Raw genomic sequence first — 6000 nt, 5'->3', positions numbered from 1 at the left:
AGTGACCAACTAAACCTGAGCCACTAAACATGGCCGAAATGGCCAGCTAAAAATATGCTAATCTTTCGACGAATATGTCGAATTGTCTCAACTAACTAATATGAGTAAAAATGTGAATAAACTAAATAAGTAAAACTGCAGGCTTTTATCTAACATTAAGTATATTTTCTTCTCTGGTTCTCAACTAATGGTATTTAGAATACTGGTCAATCTTTGAAAATATTGCAACTCCTCCAATTGGTCAAATAGGTCATCTATTCGTGGCAACGGCTATTTGTTCTTCGTTGTGACTCTATTTAGTTCTCTCTAGTTTATGCACAGGTGCCTAGACTCATCATTTTTCTTTACAAAGATCACTGGGGCTTCTCAAGGTGATATGCTCGAGCAGAAGAAGATTTGGTTCAAAAATTCCTACCACTGATCTTTCGGTTCCTTTAATTCTACTAGGGACATTCAGCAAAAAGCCATTGAGATTGGCGTTCATCTTGGGCTCTAGTTCAATGCGAAAGTTGACCTCCCTCTTTGGAAATAGTCCTTAAAACTCTTCAAGAAATAAATTTAAAAAATCATTTATGATTAGGACCGTTGTTATGCTTCATTCATATATATGACATCTTCCACACTAGCCCACAACCCACATGCTCCTTGGTTCATTAATCTCTATGCTTTCACTACAAGTATTATCTTGGACATGCCCTGAGACTTGGTGCAAAGGAATTTGAAGCTTTATAGAAATAGTAGCTGAGAAAGGACCACCGTACTTGGCAATTGATGTATGCATAATTCACTGCTAGCTTTTCCTTAAGCTCTTATATACTCTCTCTGCAAATAGGTGTAACGACATGTATCCAAGTTTCGAATTAGGATTCATTATTCAGATTTTGCATGTGACAGCCTTGACAATCCTTACCTTTTTTATAATGGTAGGATTAGAGTCTGATGTCTATTTATAGTAAAAAGTTGGTAGAGATACATTGGGTTAAGATTGACGTACAATAGGTGGTTATATCTGTCAAAGCTATATTATTTGTACCATAAATATCTTCACAAACCCCTGTTGGGGTTGAAGCCGAATACCATGACCACGGAGCAATGGAATCTCAAAGATCGATAGACCTTAGGATTGATCTGGTTGACCCTATCTAGAGACGTGGCGTTCAACATAATCAATGAGTAGACAACGTCAGATCTGTTGAAGACACTATCGAATATGTAAGAAAAATCGTCAGTTATAAACAGGGTGTACTTGATGAGGAGATTATTAATCTACAAATGTCTGAAGGTGGATCTGTTGCAAATCATATAAATGAATTCAATATGATTATAAGTCAACTGAGGTCGGTGGATGTTAATTACGAAGATGAAAATAAAGCAATGATTTTGATGTCATCTTTACCCGAGTCATGGGATAACGTTGCCGCGATTAGCAGTTCTTGAGGATCTGGGAAATTAAAGTTCGATTAAATTCGAGATGTAGTTCTCAATGAAAGTATTTGCAAATGAGAGATTGGAGATTCATCTCGTGGTGCTCTCAATGTTGACCAAAGGGGAAGAAGTAAATTGAAGGGCCCAACCAAAGGTCGATCAAAATCAAAGAATCGCAAAAAAATTCTAAACAGACCAAACGTAACGTGTTAAAATTGTGGAGAAAAACGTCACTTTCGAACAGATTATACAAGAACAAAGAGGAAGCAGAATCACAAATCAGAGGATGACGATGATTCTATAAATTCAATAGAAGATACTTGGAATGCTTTAATCCTCAATGTGGACAATCTGATTGAATCTTGAATTTTAGATTCATGTGCATCTTTTCATTTGTCTCCAAATAAAGAGTTGTTCCAGAATTTCAAGTCTAAAAATTTCGAGAATGTGTATCTTGCCGACAACAAAGCCTTGGGATGTCTGCATAAAAACTCCCGCAGGAAACTAGTGAACATTATAAGATGTCATATATATTCCTAGTCTCAAGAAGACCCTGATCTCTATTGGTGAGTTGGATAACATATGTTATGCAACAGAGTTTGAGAAGAGTTCGTGGAAAATTGTGAAGGGTGCTATGGTGGTAGCACGTGACACAAAATCTAGAACCTTATAGACCAATGCAGGTGTATGGGCATGGTTGTTGTTGCTAAGAGTGCTTCAAATTCAAGTCTATGGCACAATAGACTTGGACATATGAGCGTCAAATGAATGAAGATGTTGGCTGCAAAAGGAGTTTTGGAAGGTCTGAAATCTATTGATATGGGTCCTTGTGAGACCTACATTATGAGCAAAACATAAACGAGTTAGCTTCACAAAGACTGCCAGAGAATTGAAGAAAGTATAGTTGGAAATGGTTCATACAGACATTTGGAAACCATCTCCAATTTCATCACTTGGCTTATCAAAGTTCTACGTCACCTTCATCGATGATTTCAGTATGAAGGTGTGGATTTATTGTTAAAATAAAACTCACTAATTTGTGAAGTAATCTCACATAGGAAGGTGTGGATTTATTGGTTAAAATAAAACTCACTAATTTGTGAAGTAATCTCACATACACTAACGATAGTACTACTCGCATACTTGTGAAGGAGATGTCGAAAAAGAAGAGACAAGGAGACAAAGAACACTGATTTTATCAAAAACACTTTTCTATTGCTATGTATTTCTTTGCTCTCTATTTTTTTTTTGCTCTAACTTTACACGAAAGGGATTAGGTATTTATACCTTTCCTATTACTAATAATAGGGTGAGAGAAACTTTCATAACCCCTATCATCATTCAAAGAACTCTAGATCTTTTTCTTTCGGCTTTTCCAAATTAGTTTTCCTAACGTGACAAATTTACTAAAGTTACATTAACTTTATTTAAAACAAAAACAAACCTTCAGCATTTAAGTTTATTCTAATATTTATTTCCTGAAACACAAGTCAAATGTGTTTGCTACCTTTAAGAAATGGTGACTTGTGTTTGCTACCTTCAAGAAATGGAAAACTGAAGTTAAAAATTAGACCGTCTTGAAGATCAAATTTCTGAAGTCTGACAATAGAGGAGAGTATGACAAGTCAGAATTCAAAGTATTTTGTACAGCTAAGGTAATTCGATTAATGATTATAGTTCTTGGTAAAGCAAGACAAAAATGGTGTTGCTGAAATGATAAAAATAACATTGAATGAGCAAGCAAAGAGTATGAGATTCTGAATATTATGGGTCGATGTTGTGAATGTAGCAACCTACTTCATCAATAGAGGGTCGTCAATACCCTTGGAGTTCAAGTTGCTAGAAGAAGTATGGACAGAAAAAGAACTCAAGTATTCTCACTTGAGAACTTTTGGTTGTACTGCGTATGTTCATGTTGATCCAGAGAAGAGTGACAAGCTTGGTGCTGAGCCTGTGAAGTGCTATTTCATACGCTATGGTTCTGACATGTTCGAGTACAAGTTTTGGGATTACAAGAACCAAAAGTTCTGAGACACTGTCATGTGAATTTTGATGAAAATGTTTTGTATAAGAACAAAGAGAAGAAAGATTCCAAGACAGCGAAGCAAGTGAGAGTTGAGGTTGAGTTGCGGAAAAATTCAGTTAGTGATGTTGTAACAGATACTCAAAAAACTCCTGAGGTTGTTGCTGAAGAACCAGAGGTGGAGTTAGTGACACCTGAGCAAGTGTTGAAAAGATCATCCAGAGCTAGTAGAATACCAGATAGTTATGTACCTTCATTACACTATTTGTTGTTGACTAATGAATGGGAACCAGAGCCCTTTGGTGAAGCTCTACAGTTGGAGGATACAACCAAGTGAAAGCAAGCCATGGATGATGGGATTTCTAGGCTTCATAAATGCATTGCTATTTCATCTATTGAGACTGAGTACGTGGCAATAGTTGAAGCTGGAAAGGAGAAGATATGGATCACAGACTATCTAGAAGAATTGGGCAAGAAGCAGCACGAGAAGATTCTTTATACAGATAGTTAGAGTGTCAAACAGTTGGTGAGAAACTCAGTCTATCATTCAAAGAAAAAACACAGAAGGCAACACCATTTCACTCGCAGGTTAGTGGAAGATGATGATGATGTGTTTGGAGAAGATAGAAGGTGCAAAGAATCTAGCAAACATGTTGACAAAATGTGTTGATTTGGAACATTGAGGTTGTGCAAAGCCTCAATTGGTATGGTGTAGTGATGACGCTGATAGTCATTTGAGAATAAAATTGTTGGTTGACTAGATCAGTCTCCACGTGTTAGAATTGTTGGAATAAGGAGTCTAATGCTTATTCATAGTAAAAGCGGGTAGAGATTTATATATATATATATAGAAGGTGGCTACATCTGTTAAAGCTATATATAGTAAATTGAAACTATATATATATACCACCTTAGACAGTGCTTCGAAGATGAACTTTTTTTTCTTGTTTGTATTATCTCTTAGTGTACATACCTGAAGTCATCAAAGACAAAACTTTTAGCGAATATTCTTCATTGTATTTTTTCTCTCCTGTTTTTTGTGTTCATCTAAATGAAATGTGTGCATTATTGTGTGATCTTAACATATAACATACTATGTGTCCTGTTGCCCTCACTTGTTTGCTAACCATGAACACTACCACCATTGAGGTAGTCCCTAAGTCATGTGATCTATAGGCTCTACCTTTACCTATGCTTCACAAGTATCTCGTATGCAATCGTGTGTGGAATTGAAGTTCAACTCTTCGTACTCTAGATAACCTATTTAAGGATAGGTTCCTATTATCATGGTGTATGGTTCTTCCTTTCTCCAAACGCTAGTAGCGTGGGCCATAACTTTGACCCCTTTTTATGTTATCCTCGACTCCAATTTACCATGACGATTCCACATTCTATTTTTGTGAGTATGCTTATCTAGTCGAGAATGGCTTAGAACGCGGTCACATAAGCTTGATAATCATGTCCATATAGTAAGCTTGAACCTCTCCTCCAAGATCCATAGCAAATTGTCATTTCTTGGGCTATCTTTCACGGGGAATGTTTATCACGCCATCGCTCATAATTGGCATAATGCTTCCCATCGTGCTCCTAGAAGTCCATAACTTGAACTTAGTCTCTAAAGACTCCAACCAACACCTTGCAATCATGAACCCCATATCTCCTCTTCAAGGTTGGTGGATTTTATGTCTTAATATGCCAACTTATCCAAAACTCCCTAAGGATAGTCGTCCGCTCGTGGGGTGTATAATTTCTATGGTGTTGCCATTCCCTGAGTGAATAGTTTTTTCTGGACCTACAAATGTGATTTCCAACGGAGGCATGCTTAGCATCTAGAGTTATAGTCACAAAAGGCTAGGTCGTAGGTACTTCTTGATCTGGTATTAGGCCTTAAGGTATCTCAGATCTAAATCTATGGGTTGGACATCTTCCTCTCTACGACGTCAACTCTGTCTTCCTAAAGCTAGTTTTTTATCTCGTGACCCATTTCGGCCTCATCTCAATATCTAAATATTATAACTCGAATCCAACATCGTCTTATAGGGTTAATGTTCACTCTTTAACGCCCTAGAATGTTAACATAATTGAAGATCTCTGCTACATAACTCAAATCATACAACGAATTCATATAGGACTTATAACATTTCATATATCACTTTACAATTAGATGCTAGAGTTCGCCTTGAAAACTACAATCACTTCATATATAATATTTCATATATCACTTTACACAATTTTTCTTGGAAACCACAATCGAAGAAAAGATGCTAGAGAATATTTCGGATGACAAGACACTGAAAGAAGCATGAGACACGTTCGCGATGTTGTTCACAAAGAAAAACGATACAAGGCTACAACTTCTGGAGAACGAGCTGTTATCAATTTCACAAAGTGACATGCTGATTGCTTAGTACTTCCACAAAGTCAAGTCGATCTTCTAGGAGATTACTGAATTAGATCCGAAGTCTCCTATTGGAGAAGCTTGAATGAAGATTGTTAAATAAAAGCCATGCCTTATTTAGTTAGGTTTGTAAAACATCTGAATTCACGCGAAT

Source organism: Cucurbita pepo, chromosome LG11 (assembly GCF_002806865.2).
Source record: "Cucurbita pepo subsp. pepo cultivar mu-cu-16 chromosome LG11, ASM280686v2, whole genome shotgun sequence".
NCBI lineage: Eukaryota > Viridiplantae > Streptophyta > Magnoliopsida > Cucurbitales > Cucurbitaceae > Cucurbita > Cucurbita pepo.
Note: the sequence above shows the minus strand (reverse complement) of the source record.